This window comes from Phacochoerus africanus, chromosome 3 (assembly GCF_016906955.1).
Source record: "Phacochoerus africanus isolate WHEZ1 chromosome 3, ROS_Pafr_v1, whole genome shotgun sequence".
In the NCBI taxonomy this organism is placed as follows: domain Eukaryota; kingdom Metazoa; phylum Chordata; class Mammalia; order Artiodactyla; family Suidae; genus Phacochoerus; species Phacochoerus africanus.
In genome coordinates this window covers 202,963,756-202,972,938 of record NC_062546.1, presented here as the reverse complement: position 1 = coordinate 202,972,938, position 9,183 = coordinate 202,963,756, and positions in this window count along the sequence as shown.

The window sequence follows — 9,183 nt, the reverse complement described above, 5'->3', positions numbered from 1 at the left end:
CAGATTCAGGCCCTGGCCCAGGAAATTCCATATGCTGTGAGTGTGGCCACTCAAAAAAAAAAAAAAAAAAAGCAATTATTTAAACAGACCAGACATGTTTTTAAAATTTCCAAGGAATATGTACAACATTTGTTAGGCTACCAAACGTCTTAATCTAAAAACCAGAGTATTAAAGGCTAAAATGTGACCCTAATTTATGTCCATCCTGGATCAAAAATGTTTCCAAAACGAACTGCAGATTTACTAAAAACCAATGACATACTAAGTTCATACAATGAAGGATCTTTCAGCAACAGAAAGAAATAAACATATGTAACCTTGTGGATTAATTGCAAAAATACTATGCTGAATGAAAGAAGCCAGACAAGAGATCATACATCCTGTGATTCCATTCAAATGACATGTCAGAAACAGCGTATTTATAGACGGCAAGTGGAATAGTGGCTGCCTGGGGGCGGGGATGGAGGGAAGGTTAACTGCATCACTCCAACTTTAGGCTATGTGCTGCCAAGTGAGCACAACAGGGGTAACTATGAGTGGACATAAGGGATTTTACTGGAGGGAGTAAAATGTTCTAACACTGACATATGGTGTGATGGTTCACCACTTGATAAAGTGACTAAAATCACTGAAATGTGTATCTGAAATGAGTAAAATACATCTCAACAAGCTGTTTTCAATGACAATGATTCTTTGAACCCAGTCGCGACACGAGGAAGCCCAAGCTTTCGGAAGAAAACCAAGCAAGCTAACCGATATGTGAATGACCCCAGAGGAGACCAGCAGAAGAAACGCCCAGCTAACACGCACAATCTGGCCTCTAGTTTTCTTTATTGTCTACACCCCTAAAAAGCTGAAGCACCGTCAAGGGAATTCTGGTGACCAAGTATTAAAAGGTTTCTGATGAGTTAAAAAAAAAAAAAAAAAAAGAACTGATTTTGTTCTAATTCTCAATGAACTATTTCCATCAATGATTCTGAACAAATCCCCCAGGCTGACTCTTCTGCTCTACAATGAGAAGACGCAAAGCATAGGCACTCGTTCTTTGGAAACAGTCTGTCTAGCTCTGAAACCTAATTTAGACACATAACAAACAGCATGAAAAAAATTATAACAACGAGAACATGGGACTTGTCAAAAGTTGTCACCGAAAGAAGTCTCAGCTTTAGATTCTTCTTATTAAATAAAACTAAAATGAATTAAGCAGTCAAGAATCTAGAAAATAACTAAAGTCTTCATATCAAAAAGCTGAGGATAGAATTAGTTAAGACAAAAGCAAAAAACGACCAATTTAAAAACAGTAAAAATGACAAGTAAAACCAAGAGCTATTCTTTGAAAAAAGTGAATTATTAAAGTAGATAAATATCAGACGCATTCACTAAGAGAAGACTGAAACAAAAGTTAACAAGGAGAAGTGGAGCATTTTAACAAGAGATAAAAATGTACTTCTAGCAATGAGATCCTGCTGTGTAGCACTGGGAACTATGTCTCATCACTTGTGATGGAGCAGGATAAGGTGTGAAAACAGAATGTGTACATGTATGTGTAACTGGGTCACCATGCTGTACAGCAGAAAAAAACTGTATTGGGGAAATAACTCTTTAAAATAATAATAATCAAGAAGTATTAAAAAATGTACTTCTATATACACTTTTGATGAATAATTTGCAGATTTAACCAAAATAGAAAATAGTCTCTGAGAAAAACTTATAGAAAAAGCTGAACAGAGAACAAACAATAGAAAAAAAAAAAGACTGAAAAGGCCATCAAAGATTTATCTCTATTAATTCCTATCAAGCCGACTGAATTCTCACCTGAGCTTCATAAGCAGAAAAGTTCTAGGACAAATGCACAAAACTAACCTGGATCAGAAAAAGAAAGTCATGCCCTCAATCAATTCTCAGCCTTGGGTCTGTGTACAGACCTCGAGCCTCTTGAATAAAGGGGAGTCTGGGTCTTCTTGGGAAAGAACCCTAAATACACTAAAATTACTCTGCCCTAAATGGTCCCTATGGCCTTTTCCTGGAGTAACTCTGTCCACTGGGGAAAAGAAAATGAGACCTTTCAGGGCCTGCTCTACACTGGATCTGAACTGGCACTGATTTTAAGAGACCCACCATCACTGCGGCCTTCCAGTCGGAGTAGGGGCTTATAGTGGTCAGGGAAGCAACGGAATTTTAGCTCAAGATCCTCTCACAGGGCATCCAGTGGGTCCTGAACCAACACTGTGGTTATTTTTTCAGGTCCAGAATGGAAGGACAATTGGAAAAGACATACTGAGCAGTTGGCAGAATCCCCCCAATGGTTCCCTGACCTGTTGAGTGAGGGCTATTGCGGTGGTTTGAAAGGCCAGGTAGAAGCCGGGAGAATGGCCTCTACCAGGAAAGTAGCAAAATCAAAAGCAGTGCCACACCCCTGGAGGGACCACAGAAATCAGGCGAAGACAACTACTCTCCTTTCGAGAAAGAGCTCCTGACCTGATACTGGGCCTGGGTAGAGACTGAGTGTGGCCATGGGCCACCAGGTCACCAGGCAGCCTGAGCTCCCCGTTATGGACTGGGTGTTATCTGACTCGCCAAGGGTGCACAGCCAACAGTCCCTCATCAAATGAACCCAAGCAGCCCTAAAGGCACAAATAAGTGACATGAAGAAGTGACCCAAATGTCCAGTCTCCAGTCCTGCTGCACTGCCTTTCCTTCCCCAGGCTGCACCCATGGACTCGCGGGGAGCGCCCTATGAATGGTTGCCAGAGGAGATGACGACCCGGGCTTGGTTTACAGACGGCTGTTTGATGTTCAGGCACCACCCAAAAGAGCACAGCTGCAGCACTACCAGCCCCTCCAAGGACATCCCGGAAGGACACCGGTGAAGGAAAACCTCCAGTGGGTAGAACTTTGACCAGTGCACATGACCACCGATTTTGCTTGGAAGAAGAAACGGCCAGACATGGAATTACAGATTAACCAACGGGTTGTGGCCAGCGGTTTGGCTGGACGGTCAGGAACCTGGAAAGAACATGCCAGGAAAATTGGGAACAAAGGAATCTAGGTATGCGGATAGAGCTCTCTGGACAGGCAAGATGTGAAAATATTTGTGTCCCATGAATATTTACCAAGGAGTGTCCTCAGCAGAGGAAAATTTTGATGATCAAGTGGAGAGGATAACCCATTTTGTCAGTGCTAGTCAGTCTTTCTCCAGCTACCATGTCAACACCCGGCGGACTCACGTACAAAGTGCCTTGATGGCAAGGATGGAGCTGAAGCATGCGCTCAGCGGCATGGACCTCCACTCACCGCGGCCAGTCTGGCAAACTGCCAGCAGCAGAGCGCCACACTGAGTCCTCGGTATGGCACCGTTGCCCAGGGCCATCAGCCAGCTACCTGTTGGCAGGTTAATTACATTGGAGTATTCTCATCATGGAAGGGGCAGGGTCTTGTCCTACTGGAATAGATGCTTACTCTGGATATAGACTTGCCTTCTCTGCACACAACGCTTCTACCGAAACCACTATCCATGAACTTACAGAACGGATAAAGTGGATAAAGACCCACTGCCACAGTATTCACACACTATTGCTTCTGATAGAGGAACTCTTTTTGCAGCAAAAAGAAGTGGATTGATAAATCTGTACTCAAGGAATTCATTGGTCTTGCCATGTTCCCCACTATCCTGAAGCAATTGGCTTGAGAGAACAGTGGACAATCCTTTGCAGGCCCCACTTCAGGGCCAGCCGGGGCCCCCTGCAGCAAGGTTCTCTAGGAGGCTGTGTACATGCCCTAAATCAGCATCCAGTAGACGGCACTATTCCTCTCAGGCAGGATTCGCAGATCTGGGAATCGAGGGGGTGGACTTGGGAGCAGCACCACTCAGCATTACCCCCAATAATCTACTAGCAAATTTCTTGTTTCCTGCTTCTACAACATTGTGCTCTGCAGGCCTTGAGAGGAACGCATCCACTAGGAGACACCACTGAACGAGAGGTTTGCACTGCCACCTGGACGGACACTCTGGGCTTCCCATGCCTCTGAATCGACAGGCCAAGAAGGCAGTGACGATGCCGGCCAGAGTGACTGATCCTGCCCGCAAGGGGGAAATGGCCTCCTCCTGCGCAGTGGAGGTAAGGAGAAGCATCTCCAGAACACGGGAGATTCCTTGGGAGTCTCCTGGTATTACCACGCCATGATCACGGTCAACAGAAAACTAAACAACCCATTCTAAGAGTTCTTGCTGTGGCTCAGTGGGTTAAGAACCCAACACAGTGCCTGTGAGGATGCGGGTTTGATTCCTGGCCCTGTTCAGTGGGTTAAGGATACGGCGTTGCTGCAAGCTGCAGCGTAGGTGGCAGATGTGGCCCAGATCTGGTGCTGCCATGGCTATGGCACAGGCCTGCAGTTGTAGCTCTGATTCAACTCCTGGCCCAGGAACTTGCATATGCTGCAAGTGCAGCCCTAGCAAGAGAAGAAATGAAAACAAACAAAAAAAACAACCCATTCTGCTCAGGACCACTAACAGCCCAGACCCTTCCGGAATGAAGGCCCGGATCATCTTCCAGGTGAAGAGTGCACACAAGAGGTGGTAGAGAGAGAGTTACAAACACCTGCTACAGCTGCGGGACCAGTTACGGAGATGATGGCTGTAGCTGTGACGAGCATTTCCTCCTCGTTTTGTTAGAACCATATTTGTGTATATACACGCCCATTAAGCACATACCTATGTTTCTTTTCCTCTCTTATTCCCTTGTTACATTAGATATATTCCCTATATCAGTATTTAAGCATTGTCAATTTTACCTGACGGTATTTAAGGAGAAAAGTAAACATCACTCAAGATTTTACCTCCTCTTCTGGTGCGGGGGAGCGAGCGACACATTTTCCGTTGTTTGCATGTCAGTTGCAGCATGTTAGGTAAAATTGTGGTCTTGTAATTGTCTTTTTTTGGAGATGTAAACATGGTTTAAGGCATGGGCGCCAAGTGGACCGTCACCTTAATGTGTCAACTTGACTGGGCCACGGAATGCTGATGGCCAGGGAAGCGCTACTTCTGGGCACGCCTTTGACAGCGTCCCTGGAAGAGATGGGCATTGGGATTGGTAACCTGAGCGGAGGATCGCCCTCCCCAGTGCAAACTGGCATCACGCAATGGCCCGAGGACCTGAATGGAACAAAACGGTGGAATGAGGGCGAAGCTGCTTGGACTGCGACACCCATCTTCTTCGGCTCTTGGAGAGATGATTGCGGCTTTGCTTGGAATCCCAAGCTCCTCGTTCCATGGTCTGTAAAGTGCTTCCGGGAAGGAAGTCAGGCTACCACAGGGCTCATGCTGCAGGCTTCCTTTTAGTTACCACGGTCCAGTACTGCCCACTATCTAGTGTCTGAAAACAGTTGTTTCACACATGGCATAGTTTTCAAGTTGTTTCACGAAGCCTCCATATGCTTGAGAGTGTATTTTCTGACTACAGCACAATGAAGAACAACAAAAAGGATAACTTCCCAAGTATTTGAAATTAAACAACACACTTGTAAATAATCCAGAAGAAAAGAATATATTATCAATGGAAGTTAGAAAATAATTTGAACTAAATGATTATGAAAATACAACATATCAAAATTTCTGGGAGTTCCCATCGTGGCGCAGCAGAAACAAATCCAACTAGGAACCACGAGGTTGCAGGTTCAATCTCTGGCTTTGCTCAGTGGGTTAAGGATCTGGAGTTGCTGTGGCTGGGGTGTAGGGCTGCAACTACAACTCCGTTAGACCCCTAACCTGGGACCCTCCATATGCAGTGTGTGCTGCCTTAAAAGGCCAAAAAAAAAAAAAAAAAAATCTGAGATGCAGTTATAACAGTGCTTACAGAGGATAAGAAAATAATAATAAAGAGGGGTAAATAAAACAAAAGCCGATGAATAGACAAAAATAAACATATTAAGAAGTTTTTAAAAGAGATTAAGAAAATCAATAAACCCTTCACGAACCTTAAGAAGCGAAGAAAACACAAATTACTGATACTGTGCATGCTAAAGAGGACATCATTACAGAACTTCAAATATTAAAATGTTAATAGCAGATATATTAAACAACATGATCTGATAAACTCTGTAACTTCAACACACTTGCAGGAAAAGACAGCCTGGATACAGGAAATAAACAATCTGAATAGTCCTATCTCTCTTAAAGAAATTAAACCTGTAATTGAAATTTTTTCCTCAAGAGAAAATTCCAGTTGTAAATGGTTCCACCGCTGCAGTCTACCAATCAACGAAGGTAGAAATAAAGTCAGAACTCAGTCTTAAGCGAAGTCCTTCACTTTTCCCTCTCCGTCTTGCCAGGTTTAACCCCCGTCACACCTTCGTCAAGAGACTCTTCCACGGATCACGGCAGTAACCTCCCAGCCGGTCTGAACGATCTTTCCAAAATGCAAACCGGATCAGTTCACCCGATTGCTTACGACTAGGCAACCGACTCTGGCCACTGCTCTCCGGCTAGTAATGAAGGCCTTGGTAGGGTCTACAAGGTCCTCCCAGGGACTCGGCATGAACCCTGGGCCTCCGTGGGTTCCAGACACTGCGGCCGTTGCACCTGCTCGACAGGCTGGGCCTCCAGGGGCCTCCGTCCGCGGCACTGGGCTCAGCCACCGGCTTCCTGCTCAGCCTTCGGATGTCACCCTCAGCGCCCGCCTTTTAGGGAAACCCTCCTGGCCCTTCGCGCGACATCAGGAACCCTGGTCTGCTCGGCAAACCGCGCGCACTTCGGCCGTCCAGCCCACATATCTGGGGGATTAACCAACGTCCACTTTCCGCTCCGGACAGCGTCTCGCCCGCTGCCGGCCCCCGCGCCCGCCCGCCCGCCGCAGAGGCTCCGTTCGTACTGGTCACAACGATAAAACACTCGAGGGGACGTTCACCGTCCCCGGAGAAACAACGTCAGGTCCCCGACTCGGCCCTAAAAGCGCTTTCGAGGAGCAAGGCCGGCTCGGCCCGCGACGCGAGGCCGGGGGGGACTCGCTTGGAACCGAACGTAAAGGTACAAATTGGGGGCTTCTGGAACGCCAAGGCCCCCCGGCGAACGCGCAACCCCTGCCCGCCGCGTCCCCCTCCAGGACCCGCCCAGGAGCCCGCCAAGGCCCCCTTCGCCGCGGCCGTCGGCGGGGCCGCCTCCACCGGGCTTCGCTGCCCGTCCCTCACGCCCCCGCCTCCGCCCTCGCCCGCCTGCCGCGGCCGGCCCGCCCACACTCGTCGCACCTCGGAACCTCCCTGCTGCTGCCGCCGTCGCCGCCACACGTGAAGCGTCTGGCCGCAGCCACCACCTCCGAGGACTCGGCGCCTCGCGTGCTGCCGCGGGGCCCGACGGGTAACGGCCGTCGGCGGCCCGCCCCCTGCCTGGTGGAGCTCTCTCATTGGTCGGCTCGGACAGCGGCGCCGTGACTGGCCCGGGGTGCGGGCGCGAAAGCGGGAACGGGGAGGAGCGCGCCCCCTGGCGGGCTCCGCTCGCAGCGACGCCCAAGGAGGCCTGGACTCCGCGCGGTAACCCTGGGCTGGAGGGTGGGGCTGTGCAAAGCCGTCGAGGGGAGAGCTGGAGAGAGCTGGGGGGCGCTTCCCCGCCGGCAGAGGCCGGGCTGCCCCCTGGTTTAGGCCCAGCGCCCACAGCGGCCGGACCACCAGGCCCACCGCAGCCCTTGTGCGTGGCGGACACAGCGCGTCCTCCTTCAGGCCAGGGCTCTAATGGGAGTTGCCGCTGCAGGCCTACACCACGGCTCAGGGCGACGCCGGATCCTTAACCCGCTGATCGAGGCCAGGGGTCCAACCCGCGTCCTCGGGGATGCCAGTGGGGCTGGTTAACCGCCGAGCCGACTCCTGGGGCGGTCTTTTAAAACGCGGTGAGCAGGGACCCGGCCGGGTAGAGAATGCGGCCATGACTTGCCCCGGGGGCACAATTTAAGGGGCCACGGAAACCTCAGTAGTGAAGATAACAGGTGTTTAATGCAGTCGTTGAAGGAAATCAAAAGTAATGAAAAAAATCCAAGATGAACAAAATATCCACCTCAGTACTCTTAATTTTTCCTTTTGCCTCAGGCTCTAAGACGGTTCCTCAAGGCACTGTTATCCCGTCTTTGAAACGTGCATTTTTTATCATGAGTTTTTTGGCATTAATTTTGATTTTTGCTTAAATCATTTTGTTTAAAATCGTTTAAGTCACGTTAAAAATCTTAGGTTTTTTTGGACACCATCTCCAGATATTCCACACCAGCCCTGGGGCAGTGGGATCCTTGCTTCTTGTAGTGTGTGTGTGTGTGTGTGTGTATGGCTTGTAGCACTGCCTTTTCTGCCAGGCAGCTCTTACATGATTGATTTGGGGCTGACATGGTTTTGATGGGCAGTTTTATGTTTTTATGAAATCTGCCGATCTCTTTGTGATTTAATGCAGTGGTTTGACCCCATTCCAAATGACCATATTTACACAATAATTTTTAATTGCCTTTTATGATTTGATTAACATTTTATTGCTTCTAACATAAATATGTTAACGTTACTAAAGTCACATGTGTTTAATGTAGAAAAAGCAGAAAAGCGTAAAGTAGCAAATAGAAATTCCCTATAATCCTACTTCTCACGGAGCCTCACTTTGACCCTTTTTGGAGAGCTCTATATAGAGACACGTGATTGGGTGCTTCTCCCATGTGGACTTGGATGTCCTTATGCATATTTATTTACCTCTCTATTCAGGAGCTGTTAAGATTTCTTTAATTTCACAAGCACCTGCTGAGGTTTGCTGTGTGTCAGGCAGTTCGTGGAGTACAAAGCTTAAGGCAGTTCCTCTGAAGCGATGGGTCGTCAAGCTAATAGCAGAAGAAAACTTTGGGGGCTAAAATGTGTGGAACAGGCTGAGATGCAGAGGGGTGGGGCACATTTGCAGAGCAGCCGTAGTGGCATGGAAGCGACACCTGGGAATTCTCAGGAAATGAAGTGGGAAAATTAGGCAGAGCAAAGCAGGGGGCACAGTCGTAAGCGAGGCAGGCCGTCCCCTCCCAGGGACCTGCCTGTCCTTCACCTTTGTATCCATAACACCCGACAGAGGCTACTCACTGCCCCACACTGTCGTTCATCAAAGTTATCCAGGCTGGTCTTCATTTTTTTAACTTCCAGATGACTCTCAGAATAATTTCGGAAGAGTATCTCCAAAAACCT